We start from the raw sequence: 17519 nt of genomic DNA on the forward strand, positions 1-17519 counted from the left end.
TGGGTGGAGGAGTGCTGAAGGGAGAGGGTAATGGAGGGAGGGTTGGGGGTCTTCTGGGGAAATGCTCCCTTGGGGGAGGGCACGACATTGGTATCTACTCACTCGTGCTGCCCGGTGTAGGTCTTTGAACTTCTTCTGACACTAGAGGCCAGTCCCCCTGGTCACACTGCCTCAGCTGACTGCTGCCGCCACCTCATCCCAGGCAGCATCCAGGAGCCTTCCCAGGTAAGCATCCCCGAACCTTGGGGCTGGTCTACTCAGCGCCATTGTTGTGAGCTAAGTGCTGCTCAACATTGTTAGCGTGGGGCTGGTGAACGCGATCCTGGCAAGCCGGCATTCGGATGAGAATCCCATGAGGCCTTGTTAATTGAACGAATTAACGTTGAATAATGTTGCTGGCCTCACTGGGCCAAGCGCCTGGAAAATCGTGGCAATTCCTGTTCACTACAGTAGATGGAAATTTTTCTGGAGAATCATGACCTTCGTCACTGTTTTGGGTCCTGGGGAGTTTCTCACCGGTTTAGCCCACACTTGGAGTGTGATTCTCCCCCAAAATTTCTAAGTTCATTTGTGGCGTATTTTTTGAGGAGTTTCCCACGGGCTCTGCCGGCGAGTTCCCCACCGCTATTGAGTGACATAGAACATAGAACATAGAACAGTACAGCACAGAACAGGCCCTTCGGCCCTCGATGTTGTGCCGAGCAATGATCACCCTACTCAAACCCACGTATCCACACTATACCCGTAACCCAACAACCCCCCCCTTAACCTTACTTTTTTTTAGGACACTACGGGCAATTTAGCATGGCCAATCCACCTAACCCGCACATCTTTGGACTGTGGGAGGAAACCGGAGCACCCGGAGGAAACCCATGCACACACGGGGAGGACGTGCAGACTCCGCACAGACAGTGACCCAGCCGGGAATCGAACCTGGGACCCTGGAGCTGTGAAGCATTTATGCTAACCACCATGCTACCATGCTGCCCATGACACTTAGTCATGGGGACGTCCGGTGGCGGCCATGGAGTGAGAGGTCGCTTTTTTGGTAGCTCCCGCTCATGGTGGACCTTTGGGACCTTTTCCCCCAACTTATGGGGGATTTGATCGATAAAATTGGAGACTGGTGAGGTAGAGGAGAAGAATCCCTCACCAGTTTATGGATTCATGGACCAGAAGTGGTCTGTAAAGGAGAGATCGTTGGGCAAAGAAGGAAGTGGAGCCTGCAGCACAGGAAAACATGGCGGAGGGACTGGGGTTGCCAGCCTGGTGGTCAGCAGAGCAGCTGGTGAAATTCCTTCAGGAGAGCTTTGCCAAGCAATGACAAGAGTACCTGGAGCCAATTAAGATGGGGATTGACCGGGTGGAGCAAAGATTGAAAGCTCAGGGACAGGCAATCCAGAAGGTGGCTGAGCCTGACAACCAGCTAACCGCGATGGCGGTGGAGATGGAGCTGATGACGGACCACCAGAAAAGGCTGCAGGCGAAGATGGAGGACCTGGAGAACAGGTCACGCAGGCATCCCTGGCCACCCCGAAGCGCAGTGGGGGGTGCGAACAGGTGACCAGTTTGATATGGGGTGTTGGGATTGGTTGTTTTGTTAGTGGGGGTGGGAGAGGTGGAATTATTCTGCTGACAGGGGAGGGACTGGCACTTGGAGACAAATTAGAGGTTGAGGACGGTGGGTGCCTGAGGGCAGGCCTGAGGAGACGCGGGACGCGGGCTGGAGGCTGGCCTAAGAAGGGTGATGGTTGATCGGCGGCAGGGGTGGGGTGCGGGCGGAGTGCAGGGTGGCCCCCGACCAGGCTGATCACATGGAACGTAAGAGGGCTGAATGGGCTAGTCAAGAGGGCTCGCGTGTTCGCGCATTGGAAGAGGTTGAAGGTGGATGTGGCAATGCTACAGGAGACACACCTGAGGGTAGTGGATCAGACTAGGCTGAGGAAAGGTGGGTTGGGCAGGTATTTCATTCAGGGTGAGTCTCTAAAACTAGGATAGGTATGTGGGGTGTGCAGAAGGGCCCGCAAAGCATGTCCGCATGCCCGAAGCTTAGGGGGCTCTGGCAGTGTTTTGCAGTTGTCATGTCCGCGGTACTAAAACCGAGGGTGACGCCGAGTCCAGAGGTGGCAATTTTTGGAGTGTCCGAAGACCCGGGAATCCAGGAGGCGAGAGACGCTGACGTTTTGGTCTTTGCCTCCTTGGTAGCCCGGAAACGGATATTACTAGCATGGAGGGCCTCGAAGTCCTGAAATCAGGGATCTAGGTTAGCGACATGGCTGGGTTTCTCAGACTTGATTCGCCCTGAGAGGATCAACGTTGGGGTTCGGTCGGAGGTGGCAACCGTTTATCGATTTCTTCGGAGAAAACTAAACTGTCAGCAGATTCAATAAGCGAGGGGGGAGGGGGGATTTAGGTGGTCAGGGAAAAAGGGGGGGGAATTAGGTTACTTTTTGTCTAGTTTTGGCAGGAACAGTGCGAGATGGAGGGATGTGTAACGCACTGACCTATGTTTACATTTGTATTTGTATCTTTTATTGTTATAAGCCATAAATGCCTTAATAAAATGTTTGTTGAAAAAAAATGGCACGTAGTCACGGTTTTAGGCACTGGGGATTTTCTCAATGGTTTAGCCCACACTTGGGGTGGGATTCTCTGACTGTGTTCGCCCGGCGCCGAGAGAATCCCGCGCTAGGTCAATGGATTTTTCCATTGATGCCATCTTGCCCGAAGCATTCCTGCTGCGGTGGGGCAGAAGAATCAAGCCATCAGAATTTTTTTTTTAGCACTGGGAAACTGAACTTCGAGATCGGGCTGCCGTTTTTGAAAGAGTGCCCCGATCTCTAAGTGAGCTTGTGGGACACCCCCCACCGTGGGCAATGTCACCACCACACACACATAGACACTACCCCACACCCCAAGTCCCCTTACAGCACCCTTCAAGGACTGCCACCCAACCTCCCCGGGTCCCCTACGTATCTGCTCTACACTCCTCCACCATTCAAACCCCTCCTCCACCCTATTTCATGGACATGGACCCCTTGCCCCCTGGCTCTTGGCAGTGCCACTCTGGAACTTGGGGGCCCTTGCATTGCCACCTTGGCACCCAGGCACTGCTCCTGTTGACTTAGCAGTGCCATCCAGGCACCTTGACAGTGCCATAGTGGCAGTGCCAAGGTGCTGGCTGGGCAGTGCCAAGGTGTCCACGTTCCAGGGGGAGGGCCAGGGAGCCACCCTGCACTTACCCAGACCACGCTGGGGTTTCCGGTGGCCCGGGAGACCCCGCGGGTGCCACTCTGCCTAGTCCACGTTTGTGTGGACCAGCACTGATCGGCACCTGGCTGCAACCTCCCTGGAGAGGCCGAAGAATCGAAGGAGGCTGGTGGATCCCCCAAAGTTCGGTCGTAAGTAGGTTTACGACCCACTTCCGCGAGCATCATTCAGTCCCGCCCATTTGGCGGAGTCTGTTGGGAGACTCGTTGCAAGCCTCTCCCGGAATTGCTCCAGCTGCATTGCACTCAAATCAAGAGCACAACGCAGCCAGAGAATCACGCTCTTAGCATTTCTTTCAGCACTGGAGAGCTGAACTCAGATTGGGACACCAGTTTGAAAGAGTGCCTTGATCTCTAAGTGAGCTGGTGAATACCCCCCCCCCCCCACCCATGGGCAGTGTCGCCCCCCTCCCCTCCCCCCCTCTCTCTCTCCCCCCCCACACACACACATGGTCACTACCCCCCAACATGAGTGGAGCTGAGTCCACAAAAGATCAGCCATGATCTCATTGAATGGCGGAGCAGGCTCAAGGGGCCAGACGGCCTACTCCTGCTCCTAGTTCTTATGTTATGAGGCCATTCTGCTACGGTATTCCTGGGGGTCCCTTCTCTTTAGGTCTCCCCAAGCCCCCTTACTGCACCCCCTCCCGTCATCCACCCTCAACCTCCCAGAGGCCTCTTTTTACCTGCCCTGCACACCCCCACTCTTCCAAACCACCCCCCTCCACCCTCCTTTCATGGGCATGGCCCCCATCGAGCCGTGACCCTTGGCAGAGTCACCCTGGCACCGGCACCCTGGTGCCCAGACAGTGCTCTAGCCAGCTTGACAGTGCCATCCAGGCACCTTGGCAGTGCTGGACAGCTCCGGGGGAGGGCCGGACAGTGCACTGACAGTGACGACCAAGGGCATCCAATAGCCCGTGCGACACGTTCTTGTAGAGCAGCACTGATCGGCGCCCGGCTGCAGCCTCCCTGGGGAGACCAGTGGATATCGGATGAGTAGGCCGTAAGTGGGTTTATAACCTCCTTCCGCGAGCATTATTTGGTCCTGCCACTTTTGGGACTTCCGAATCCGACGCCTCATGGGATTTGGGTGAATCGTGCGAGATGCGGAGGCTGTCGGGAAGCCTTCGAGGTGGCTCTCCTGGGATTATCCGACCGCGTTGTGCTCTCACTTGAGCGCAACGCATCCAGAGAAGCAAGCCCATAATCTTAAGAAAGTGAAGGGAATATTATGTAAAGGTCTAATGGCAGTAATAATGAGTGACAGGTCATTGATTTGCCCGTGTCTTTTTTTAAAATACATTAGAGTACCCAATTCATTTTTTCCAATTAAGGGGCAATTTAGCATGGCCAATCCACCTACCCTGCACGTCTTTTGGGTTGTGGGGGCGAAACCCACGCAAACACGGCGAGAATGTGCCAACGCCACACGGACAGTGACCCAGAGCCGGGATCGAACCTGGGACCTCGGCGCTTTGAGGCAGCAGTGCTAACCACTGTGCCACTGTGCTGCCCTCGATTTGCCCGTGTCAGAACATGTCAGGATTTTTTGCCTCTTGTCAGGACAGTGAAATCCGTTGAATAGACAAGCTTCATCAATAGGCATTGTGTAAACAAATTCTTTATAATGCTTGTGCTTGGGCCGCACGGTGCCACAGTGGTTAGCACTGCGGCCTCACGGCGCTGAGGTCCCAGGTTCGATCCCGGCTCTGGGTCACTGTCCGTGTGGAGTTTGCACATTCTCCCGTGTTTGCGTGGGTTTCGCCCCCACAACCCAAAAATGTGCAAGCTAGGTGGATTGGCCACGCTAAATTGCCCCTAAATTGGAAAAAATGAATTGGGTACTCTAAAATTTAAAAAAATATATAATGCTTGGGCTTAATTCACATTGCAAACCAGGTGAGTAAATCAAAGTAATATTGTTGGTGCTGCAGTCAGGCACAATATCAAAAAATGTTCCTCTTTGAGTATCCAATAGATGCAACATCCTATGATAAACTTCCCATACCAGAGAAATTGCGAGTCTAGTCAAAAAGAAAAAGGATGCATACATGAGATCTAGGCAACTAGAAACAGACGAAGCATTTGAAGAATACAGGGAAAGTAGAAAAAAGCTCAAGCAGGGAGTTAGGAGGGCAAAAAGTGGTCACAAAATGTCCTTGGCAGACAGGATTAAGGAGACTCCCAAGGCATTTTATACGTATATTAGGAACAAAAGGGTAGCTAGAGAAAGAGTTGGTCCACTCAAGGACCAAGGAGGAAAATTATGCATAGAGCCAAAGGAAGTAGGTAAGATCCTTAATGAGTAATTTGCATTGGTATTCACAAAGGAAAGGGACACGTTGATTGGTGGTGTCTCAGAAGTATATCTAAATACTTTAGAACAAATTGTTATTAGGAGGGAGGAAATGTTCGCTATGTTAAAAGGCATTCAGGTAGACAAAGCCCCAGGGACAGGTGGCATCTATCCCAGATTTATGAGGGAGACGAGCGATGAAATCGCAGGGCCTCTGACAGAAATATTTGTTTCCTTGTTGGCCACAGGTGAGGTCCCAGAGGATTGGAGGAGAGCCAATGTTGTCCCGTTATTTAAGAAGGATAACCCGAGTAATTATAGGCCAGTGAGCTTGACGTCAGTGATAGTGAAATTGTTGGAAAAGATTCTCAGAGATAGGATCTATGCACATTTGGAAGTGAATGGTCTTATTAGCAATAGTTTTATATGAGGGAGGTTATGTCTCACTAATTTAATAGTATTTTGAGGAGGTGACAAAAATGATTGACGAGGGAAGGGCAGTGGATGTTGTCTACATGTACTTTAGGAAAGCACTTGACAAGGTCCATCATGGCATGCTGGTACAAAAGATTAAATTACGCAGGGTCAGGGGTGAACTAGCTAGAGCTTGATGGATTCAGAACTGGCTTGGCCATAGAAGACAGAGAGTAGCAGTGGAAGGGTGTTTTTCCGAATGGAGATCTGTAACTCGTGGTGTTCCGCAGGGATCAGTCCTGGGACCTCCTCTCTTTGTAATGTACAAAAATGACTTGAAAGAAAACATAGCGGGTCTGATTAGCAAGTTTGCGGATGATACCAAGTTTGCAGGAGTTGCAGATGGTGATGAAGATCGTCAGAGAATACAGCAGAATATAGATAGGGTGCAAAATTGGGCGGAGAAATGGCAGATGGAATTTAACCCGGACAAATGCGATAGACAGATGAACAGATGGGGCACAGAAGGATAAAGGTGGTTGGTCTAAATAGGACATGTGATCGGCGCAGGCTTGAAGGGCCAAAGGGCCTGTTCTGGGGCTGTAATGTTCTTTATTCTGTAAGGACTTAGTATTCATATTTCCTTCTTCACACTATTTGCATGGTCCATGGGTACTCTTTATACCCTGGCAGGACCATGCATGGGATTCAGGTTAAAGGATAGGAATATATGCACATACAAATAAAGAGCAGGAGGCCTTCGGCCCCTTGGGCCTGCTCCACCATTCAATAAGATTATGGTTGATTTGATTGTAATCTCAACTCCACTTTCCTTCTTACCCCCGATACGCTTAGACTCCCTTGTCAGTCAAGAATCTATCCAATTCAGCTTTAAAAATAGTCAATGACCCTGCTTCCACCACAGACCCGAGACCGCCCGAGAGAAAAAAAAGTCTCCTCATCTCCATCCCGTTATTTTTATAAGAACACAACATACAGTGCACAAGAAGGCCATTCGGCCCATCGAGTCTGCACCGACCCACTTAAGCCCTCATCTTCACCCTATCCTAGGGGCTTGTTTAGCACAGGGCTAAATCGCTGGCTTTGAAAGCAGACCAAGGCAGGCCAGCAGCATGGTTCAATTCCCGTACCAGCCTTCCCAAACAGGCGCCAGAATGTGGCGACTCGGGGGTTTTCATAGTAACTTCATTTGAAGCCTACTTGTGACAATAAGCGATTTTCATTTCATATCCCTGTAACCCAATAACCTCTCCTAACCTTTTTGGTCACTCAGGGCAATTTATCATGGCCAATCCACCTAACGTGCACGTCTTTGGACTTTGGGAGGAAACCGGAGCACCCGGAGGAAACCCACGCAGACACGGGGCGAACGTGCAGACTCCGTACAGACATTGACCCAGCGGGTAATCGAACCTGGGACCCTGGTGCTGTGAAGCCACAGTGCTATCCACTTGTGCTACCGTGCTGCCCATTATCATTAAGACATCATTTAAATTAGACCTGCCTGCTCACGTTTACTGTGATTCCCAGGACTACTGATGACCCCCTAGTTCAGAGTTCTGAGTGAAAGGCCTTGTGATGCCCAATGGGTTAGCAAACAGTCTGGACTTACAGGCCCAGTGAGGGAAAGTTTGGTGTGACCACAAAATTTCAGAGTATTTTTAGTGAGGGGAGAGATTTGATAGAATTGGGCGGGATTCGTTAGACAGCGATTAGTTAAGTCAAAATATAGATTGGTTCCGGAAAGAGAGAGAGAGAATGAGAGAATGATCCATATGAAAATGGCTGAATGAAACTTCACAGTTATACTGTATCATATCTGTCTTCAGCCATCTAATTACACCCCTATGTAATCCTAATTGGTTTGGATTAACATCAAATGAGTTTGATTTGAGGGTTAGCTGTCACTCATTTATAGGCAACAATAACCGAAAATATATTCTTGTATGAACTATGACTGCGATTCGGCTTTCTTATCACATGCTTGCCTTTTCCTTGGCTTATTTCATCTTGTAAATGTATTTTGCTAGCTGCATAGGAATTTCTGTTTGCTGCTGTATTCTTGAAATGCTGAATGTGTTTTTTAAATAACCTAAGGTTATGAGTGATTCAATAGACCAGGGGTTCAATGCTAAATAGCTATCTTTCGAACTATCACTATTACCTATTAGATGTATTAGCAAACAGCGGGCTTCCACACCTGCACAATATTTATCCTTCACAAAGACACATTGGGTGAAATCCTCCGCCTTGCGACACTGAAAACACGAACCGCGATCGGGCGGAGTGGTCGGCCAAAATTGAGGTCTGCATCTGCTGACGATTCGGGCGCCATGCTCCCGTCCCTCGTTGGTGGCGATAACAAGGTTTGCATGCTGCGGAAGTATGCAAAACCCATCATTTGCAGGCATTTAAATGTGATCAGCAGGTTACGGGGATAGGGTGGAAGTGAGGGCTTGAGTGGGTTGGTGCAGACTCGATGGGCCGAATGGCCTCCTTCTGCGCTCTATGTTCTATGTTCTCGACACAGTATGCTCTCTGCTCCTCTCAGGCGGATGTCTCGTGGGCTTGAATTATTACAGGTATTTGCATACAGAGACTGGGTGCCAAGGCTCCGGAGAGGGATCGGGAGGCTGAAAAAACACTGAAAAACCATTGAACGCTATCGGGCTTTCTGGGGGACGGGTGTCTGGGCCAGGGGCAGTAGTGGGTAGTGACTTGGTGTCAAGTCCGTGGACTTGGGAGCCCCCCTCGAGAATGAGGTGGGCTGGCTCAGACTGCCATTGCTGCAATCTGTCTTTTAAATGTATCCCTATGGTGCTACTTACAGGCTCCTGGCTGCTCACACTGCTGAGTGCTGCCTGTGTTCTTTAAATGCTCAGAAGGCTTCTGGTCATCTGGGAGCCCATCCAGGTCACCCGTCTGGACACCCTCATACTCCAGCTGTATCATCAAGGGCCAAGTTCAATCAGGAGCCCATCAGTTATTGTCATTCCTTTGAAACGCTGCCCCATTGTAGACAGAGGCATGGTGGTACAGTGGTTAACACTGCTGCTTCACAGTGCCAGAAACCCAGGTTCAATTCCAGCCTTGGGTGACCGTCTGTTTGGTGTTTGTACGTTCTCCCCGTGTCTGCGTGGATTTACTCTGGGTGCTCTGGCTTCCTCCCACAGTCCAAGGATGTGCAGGTTAGGTGGATTGGCCATGTTAAATTGCACCTTAGTTTCCAAAAGGTTAGGTGGGGTTACGGGGATAGCGTGAGGGTGTGTGCCGAGATAGGGTCCACTTTCAGAGGGTCGGGGCAGACTTAATGCGCCGACTGACCTCCTTCTGCATTGTAGGGATTCTATGATTCCATGATTTACCACAACCAGAGGGCACCTGCACCGCACCCTTTGGAACCCTCCCTGGTGTGTAGTGACCTCCCCTCACCCTCTGCATCACCAGCTGTCTCCTCTGACTGCCTCAGAACCACCTCCCAGGCAGTGTTCAGGAAGGCAGGCTTGGGGTCTGTGTGCAACACTGGAGAAGAGGGTTTGCCCCCGCTCCTCTCTGGCATGGAGCTGTGGGTCTACCTCAGAGCCTCAAATGGCAGGTTTTCTCTGAGCCACCTTGGTGGCGGCAGTGAGTGTGTGGTAAGTGGAGCATTTAAAAACAGCTCCAGCTGCCAGACTCTTTGGGGCTAATTCCAGCCCCAGCGATTAGAATGCCCACTGGGCAGGGAATTGCTCTGAATTTGTACCATCAGAGTGCTGGCCCATTAGCATTTCCTGAATTGCTCCACAAATAGCGCCCCCAGTGGGAACGTGACCCGCACGCAATTCCGTCTCGGTGTCAACATTGAGGGCACGATCCAACGGCCAGTTTGCGCCCAAAAAGCAGCTCCCCGTGGCGCAGGGTGGCCGATAGAAGCCAGGAGACCCCATCCCTGGCTTGCAATGCCTCGCAAGATCGCATTAAATCTTGTGAAATGTGTTGATGTGAATCCTGTCCATTGTGGACAGGATCACTTTTTAACGAATCTACATATCTAGAGACATCTAGTCTCACTTTTAATGTGCAGATTCCTGAGTTACCCGAGGTGTGGGATCTATCTCCCTTGCCTCGGAGACCTCGGGCGAGCACCTCTCAGTACTGGTTTCCACGAATGGGGACCAGACAGAACAGCATTCCATACGTAGAAAATAGAACATGCAGTGCAGAAGGAGGCCATTTGGCCCATTGAGTCTGCACTGACCCACTTAAGCCCTCACTTTGACCCTATCCATGTAACCCAATAACCCCATCTAACCTTTTCTGAACACTAAGGGCAATTTAGCATGGCCGATCGACCTAACTGGAGGAAACCGGAGCACCCGGAGGAAACTAAGACGAGCAGACTCCGCACAGACAGTGACCCAGTGGGGAATCCAACCTGGGATCCACTGTGAAGCCACAGTGCTAGTCACTTGTGCTACCGTGCAGCCCATCGTGGGGATCTCCCAGGGGATCAGAGGCCCTGAGGTGATTGCCCTTTGGGCAGGGTGTTACCCTGGCACTGCTTGTGCCACCTGGGCACACTGGCAGTGCCAGCCTGGCACCCGGGTGCTTTGGGATGCCTGGTGGTCGTAAAAGGTGCTATATAAATGCATGTCTGTTTGTATGTTTTTTTCTGTTAATCAATTTAGAGTATCCAATTATTTTTTTCCAATTAAGGGCCAATTTAGTGTGTCCTAATCTGCCCATCTTTGGGTTGTGGGGGTGAAACCCACGCAGACATAGGGAGAATTTGCAAATTCCACATGGACAGTGACCCAGGGCCGGGATTTGAACCCGGGTCCTCAGCGCCGTAGTCCCAGTGATAACCACTGCGCCACATGCCGCCGTTGTTTTTATTCTCTCTTTTTATAAATTTAGAGTACCCAATTATTTTTTTCCAATTAAGGGGCAATTTAGTATGGCCAATCCACCTATCCTGCACATCTTTGGGTTGTTGGGGTGAAACCCACGCAGACACGGGGAGAATGTGCAAACTCCACACGGACAGTGACCCAGAGCCGGGATTCGAACCCGGGTCCTCAGCGCCATAGTCCCAGTGCTAGCCACTGCGCCACATGCCGCCGTTGTTTTTATTCTTTAACCTCTTTATTGCACGTGGAAATTAACATTTCCTATTGAAAATATAGGTTGTAGTTTATATTTGATGCAGCATAAACTGCATGTCTTCTTACTAACTGAGGCAGCTTCCGTGCTTGCTGACCTGTGTGGATCCCAGTAGGAAGTAAAGGAAGCAAATTGCAACTTGCATGTGCCCACTTTTAAAGGGAAATTGTTTGCTTGAGCTTCTTTCTTCAGTAATGCTTGCTCTGAGGGAACTTGCTTCTTCTCAACTTTCGCCCTTGGGTTACTCAATAACTCTCTGCGGATGTTGCATAAGATTAGTTTATTTTGGGAAAGAGTGCAGAAGGAGGGAATTGGTGTGCGTGTTTGTATGTGTTTATTGTACAAACCTAGAGTCCAGCCCAGCAGGCCTTATACCCCATGTTTCTGGATAGCTACAGGAAATTTGGATTAAGTGGACTTACATTTCTTTTATCTGTTTTCCCAGCTCTCCCCAAAGGCACTGAACCTTGCTTAATTGCAATTCTACAGATGCTGTTCGCCCTGCACGATCTCAACATTCTTCATGTGTATACCAAGCCAGTAAGTGTCCAATCTTCATATGTGAACCTGATTGTCGCCTGTCAGCATTAGCTGTCACCCATGGAAGGCATCATGGGCCTAAATCCTTTCCTTAACTGGGGACAAAACATGTGTTAGTCCAGTAGGTATGGCCTTATAGTTTCAACAGTGGAGTAGTAACCTGTTCTATTCTTATTCCTCCATGATCGGCCCTTGCTAATGTCTAATTCAGTTAAACTGAGTCAGGTTTTGTTGGCCTACCCAACGTGTGAGTTTTGCATGTTCCAGGGTAAGGTGATTATTACAAGTGGTTGGATTTGCATTAAGAGGTTTCAATGCTTTGCATGTTTTGTAAATCTGCTATCATGAAGGGCGGAATTGGCACGGTGGCACAGCGGTTAGCACTGCTGTCTCACAGCGCCAGGGACCCGGGTTCAGTTCTGGCCTGGGATGACTGTCTGTGTGGAGTTTTGTCCGTTCTCCCTGTGTCTGCGTGGGTTTCCTCCGGATACTCCGGTTTCCTCCCACGATCCAAAGATGAGCAGGTGAGGTGGATTGGCCAAGATAAAATTGCTCCTTACTGTCCAGGGATGAACAGGACAGGTGGGGTTACGGGGATAGGCGGAGGCGAGGGCCTAGGTAGGGTGCTCTTTCAGTGCAGACTAGATGGGCTGAATAGCCGCCCTCTGTACTGCAGGAATTCTAATTCTAAAAATAGACAAAGTGGTTCAGAGTGGGTCTGGGCAGGGCGGGGGTGTGGGGGTGTGGGGGGGGGGGGGGGGGGGGGGGGGGGTGGGAAGCGAGGAAGAGGCGGGCGAGGGGAGAAAGGGTGAGGAAGGTGCCAGCCACAAAGACAACTATCCCCGCCGTATCGTCCGGCTCTAGCTGAAAATAATGAAGGGGCGGGTCCCACAATGTCAAACTCGTCCTGCCCTGCCAGCAGCTTTGATATTTTAAAAAAGGATGACCCAATAAAAGAAATTAAAAATAGAAAACACCATCCCACCCCAACAACATCCCTATACAGAACCCTCCCTGGCTCTGCCTTTTGGCACTGCAGCCTGGCACTGCAGTGCCTGGGCAAGACCTGCTGGGCCAAGCACTCACCTTTTTTTAAATAAATTTAGATTACCCAATTAACTTTTTCCAATTATGGGGCAGTTTAGCGTGTCCAACCCACCTATCCTGCATATCTTTGGGTTGTGGGGGCGAAACCCACGCAAACACGGTGAGAATGTGCAAACTCAACACGGACAGTGACCCAGAGCCGGGATCGAACCTGGCACCTCAGCATCGTGAGGCAGCAGTGCTACTCACTGCGCCACCGTGGCCAAGCACTCATCTGAACTCCTCTGGTGGATTCTACTCTCCAGGTGCATACCCTGAGCGACCTATTTGTGTCCTCACGTAGATGTGATTGGACAATCTAATGGGGTTGGGGGAAGGCGGAGGGGGGTGGGGCTGGATCAGGCATTGAGACCTGATGATGACTTCAAATATATTCAAATATCGGGATTGCTATTACATCATTGGTGGGGGAGGGGACAATCATAACGGGAAATCCCACCGGGCTAAACTGTAATTTGGGACTACCGTGGGATTTCCTGTTCTTGCCGATCTCACTACCCAAAAACGGGAGCAGAAAATCTCCCCCTAAGTAAAAGCTTAGAAACTGTAAATCAAATCATAAAATTACACTTCTCATTGGGATTAAATCAACTTAAATCATGAAGACATTTGCAATTTAGCAATTGTCACGAATAGGAGAGACAAAATTGTCGAAGCAAATCAATTAAAAATATCTTTTTCCACAATTTTGATTTTCTCTTCTCTGTCACAGCTCAGCTGTGGTCCAGGTCCAGCTTCGATCCCTTGGACTGCCTTTCGTATGTTCTTCCAGTTATTCAAATCTATTTAATTGAACCAATACGTCAATATCAGACATGGATGGATGATGAATGTGTCAGGCCTGAGTTATCTAGATTTGGGATTAAGGTTGATGGGTTGACTGGATGGAGAGCTACTACATTTTATTGTTCCTTTATCAGATGTGGGCATTTACTGCCTATCCCTAATTGCCCGAAAGAAGGTCGGTACACCACAGTGCTATTAGGGACCGAGTTCCAGGACTTTGACCCACCGACAGTGAAGGAACGGTGATCTATTTCCAAGTCAAAGTGGTGTGTGGTTTGGAGAGGAACTTCCAGGCAAAGCTGCTCCCACGCACCTGCTCTCCATGGGCGGGATTCTCCCCAACCCGGTGGGACGGGGGGTCCCGGCGTAGGGGAGTGGCGCCAACCACTCCGGGGTCGGGCCTCCCCAAAGGTGCGGTATTCTCCGCACCTTTGGGGGCTAGCCCCGCGCCGGAGCGGTTGGCACCATGCCGACTGGTGCAAAAACCGGCGCCAGCGGCCTTTCAGGCCCGCCGCCCGGCAGCGGGGCTGGCCGAAAGGCTTTCGCCGGTTCGCGCCGGCCAGCTGCCGCTGACGCCACCACCGGCGCATGCGCGCTGTGGGTTTCTCTTCCGCTATGGCGGAGGCCGTGGCGGCGGCGGAGGAGAAAGAATGCCCCCAGGGCACTGGCCCGTCCCCTGATCGGGGGGCCCCGATCGCGGGCCTGGCCACCGCGGGGGCACCCCCCCGGGGTCCGATCGCCCCGCGCCCCCCCCCCAGGACCCCGGGGGCCCAGTCCCGCCGCCGATCCCGCCGCCACCAGAGGTGGTTCAAACCTCGGCGGCGGGAGAGGCCTCCCAGCGGCGGGACTTCGGCCCATCGCGGGCCGGAGAATCGCCGCAGGGGCCTCGCCGATTGGAATGGCGTGATTCCCGCCCCCGCCACTTCCTGGGTGGCGGAGAATCTCTGCCACGGCGGGGGCGGGATTTTCGGCGGCCCCAGCCGATTCTCCGACCCTGCTGGGGTCCGGAGAATTTCGCCCCATGTCCTTCTAGGTGGTAGCGATTGGAGGATTTGAAGGTGCTGTTGAAGGAGCCTTGGTGAGTTAGTGCAGTGCATCTTGTAGTTGGTTCGCATTGCTGCCACTGTGCTTGGAGGTGGTGGGAATGAATTTGAAGGTGGTGGATGGGGTACCAGTCAAATGTGCTGAATGGTTCTGACCTTCCTGAGTGTTATTGGAGCTGCACTCATCCAGGCAAGTGGAGAATATTCAATCACACCCCTGACTTGTGCCTTTTCAGTGGTGAACAGCCTTTGGGGAGTCAGGAGGGGAGTTACTTGCAATAAACCTTCCAGCCTCTGACCTGCTCTTGTAACCACAGTATTTATATGGCTTGTCCAGTTCAGTTTCTGGTTAATGGAAACACCTTGAATATTGATAGTGGTGATTCACCTATGGTAATACCATTGAACGTCAAGGGGAGATACTTAGGTTCTCTATTTTTAGAGATGGTTATTGCTTGGCACTTGTGTGGCACAAATGTTACCTGCTACTTCTCATCCCAAGCCTGAATATTGTCCAGGCCTTGCTTCCTTTTGCACGTGGACTGCTTCATTATCTGAAGCGTCGCGAATGATGCTGAACATCATGAAATCATCAGCGAACATCCCCACTTCTGACCTTATGATGGAGGGAAGACAATTGATGAAGCAGCTGAAGATAGTTAGACCTAGGACACCACCCTGAGGAACTGCTGCAGTGATGCCCTGGAGCTGAGGTGATTGATCTTCAACAACTACAACCATCTTCATTTTGCGAGGCTTGACTCCAACTAGGGGAGAGTTTGCCCCCGATTCCCATTGACTTCAGTTTTGCTAAGGCTCTTTGATGTCACGCTCAGTCAAATGCTGACTTGATGTGAAGGGCGGTCACTCGCATCCCCGCCTCTTGTGTTCAGCTCCCTTGTCCAAGTTTTGACCAAAGCTGTAATGAGGTCAGGAGTTGAGTGGCATGTTGTCTCGGGTTCCGAGTACAATGCTCTATTCATACGATCGAGATAAAAAAATACTGTTTTCAAGTTTCAATACAGTGGTATAAATATTCAATTGAGTTTCTCCTCCTATACTAACATGCACCCAACAATTTAGTTTGCAGACTTTAGCTTCGTACAGGTCTATAAACCAAATCTTTATATCCTGTTGGATGGGAGAAGTGTGATTTGTGGAGTTAATAATTAGTGTGTCCCACACTGTAGCCCTGAGCAGGTATTAAAGATCTGGCTGCAATATTGTGCAAATATGAGCTCTAGCAGGGTTGCATTCTGCTGAAATGTGAGGGAATAAATTCGAACCATAGAATTCCACAGTGCAGAAGAAGGCCACCTGGCCCATTGTGCCTGCGTCAGCCCTCTGAAATAAGGTCTACCCTACGTAGGCCCACTCCCCTACCCCACCCATGTAACCCCATGACCCCACCTAACCGGCACATCTTTGGACTGTGACCGGAAACCGGAGCACCCGGAGGAAACCCATGCAGACACGGGGAGAAAGCGCAAACTCCATACAGCCAGTCACCTGAGGCCAGAATTGAACCTGGGTCCCTGGTGCTGCGAGGCAGCAGTGCTATCCACTGTGCTACCGTGCCACCCCTTAGCTATTGATAGGTCATTCCAGTTTTGGGTTAAATGCTCTTGAACTTTGCGATGCACCAACCTTAGTTAATTTCCCCAGTCAGTAAGAACGCTTTCTTCAAAATATCTTTAAAATTATTTAATTTTTGAGGGCAGCACGGTGGCGCAGTGGTCAGCATAATAATAATAATCGCTTATTGTCACTAGTAGGCTTCAATGAAGTTACTGTGAAAAGCCCCTAGTTGCCACATTCCGGCGCCTGTCCGGGGAGGCTGGTACGGGAATACATTGCTGCCTCACGGCGCCGAGGTCTCGGGTTCGATCCCATCTCTGGGTCACTGTCCGTGTGGAGTTTGAACATTCTCCCCGTGTTTGCGTGTGTTTCATCCCCACAACCCAAAGATGTGCAGGGTAGGTAGATTGGCCACGCTAAATTGCCGCTTAATTGGGAAAAAAATGAATTGGGTACTCTAAATTTATTTTATTTAAATTTTGAAAATGATTTAATTTTTAAATATCACAAACCTGTTCTTGAGGGTGGCCAGAGGACTAATATAAAATTTGGTGTTGGAGCCTTGTGGAAAATTCTTTAATATTATGAAATCATTAGTTTAAATGTGACTTCAGCAAGGCATATCAATGACTGTATCATTTGTGGCTGGAATCCAAAGAAATAGCTGATGGCTAATACATTTCTATTGGCAGTGGCAACATTAGAATTTATTGTTGGGAGATGAATTGCTGCAGAATTTGCTTGAATGTATTATCATGCAATATTCATTTTGCATGCAGCAGATTCCCAAACATAACAACGAGATACAATAAAATGGCTTCCAAATTTGTCTTAGTGCTGTTTAAAAAAGGGGTGAATATTGGCCAGGATAGCAGGAAAACTTCCAGCTCGACTTTGAAAAAAGTGCCATGGGATCTTGTGCACCTTTAACAGAGACCTATTGGCTTGACCTATCAGTTGAAAGTTAAAATGGGGGTTGGGGTGGGAAATAAACGGGCATCCCACCCAATCCCATCCATTTCCCTGGCGGGTGGCGGCATGGTGGCGCAGTGATTCGCACTGCAGCCTCACAGCGCTGAGGACTCGGGTTCGATGCCAGTCCCGGGTCACTGTCCGTGTGAGATTTGCACATTCTCCCCATGTCTGTGTGGGTCTCGCCCCAATAACTCAAAGATCGTAGATGTGCAGAATTGGCCACGCTAAATTGCCCCTTTAAAAATTAAAAAAAAATTATCTGTTGAACATGTTAGGCTAAGGTTGATCCCATATGAAATTTGGGCTGGGATTTTGTCTCATTTCCCATTCAGTTACATTTCAAAT

The 17519-nt window shown here is 50.2% G+C and overlaps 1 protein-coding gene across 2 annotated transcripts in view; it reads left to right on the top strand.

Annotated features, from left to right (window-relative positions):
* Window positions 1–17519, top strand: part of znf532 (zinc finger protein 532) — a 212832-nt gene that overhangs the window by 39670 nt on the left and 155643 nt on the right. For both annotated transcript variants that reach the window (XM_038790596.1, XM_038790597.1), the window contains one exon: window positions 11591–11685. The gene's annotated coding sequence lies outside the window, so the exon portion shown is untranslated. The remainder of the gene's footprint in view (window positions 1–11590; window positions 11686–17519) is intronic.

Source organism: Scyliorhinus canicula, chromosome 3, assembly GCF_902713615.1.
Source record: "Scyliorhinus canicula chromosome 3, sScyCan1.1, whole genome shotgun sequence".
Taxonomy (NCBI): Eukaryota; Metazoa; Chordata; class Chondrichthyes; order Carcharhiniformes; family Scyliorhinidae; genus Scyliorhinus; species Scyliorhinus canicula.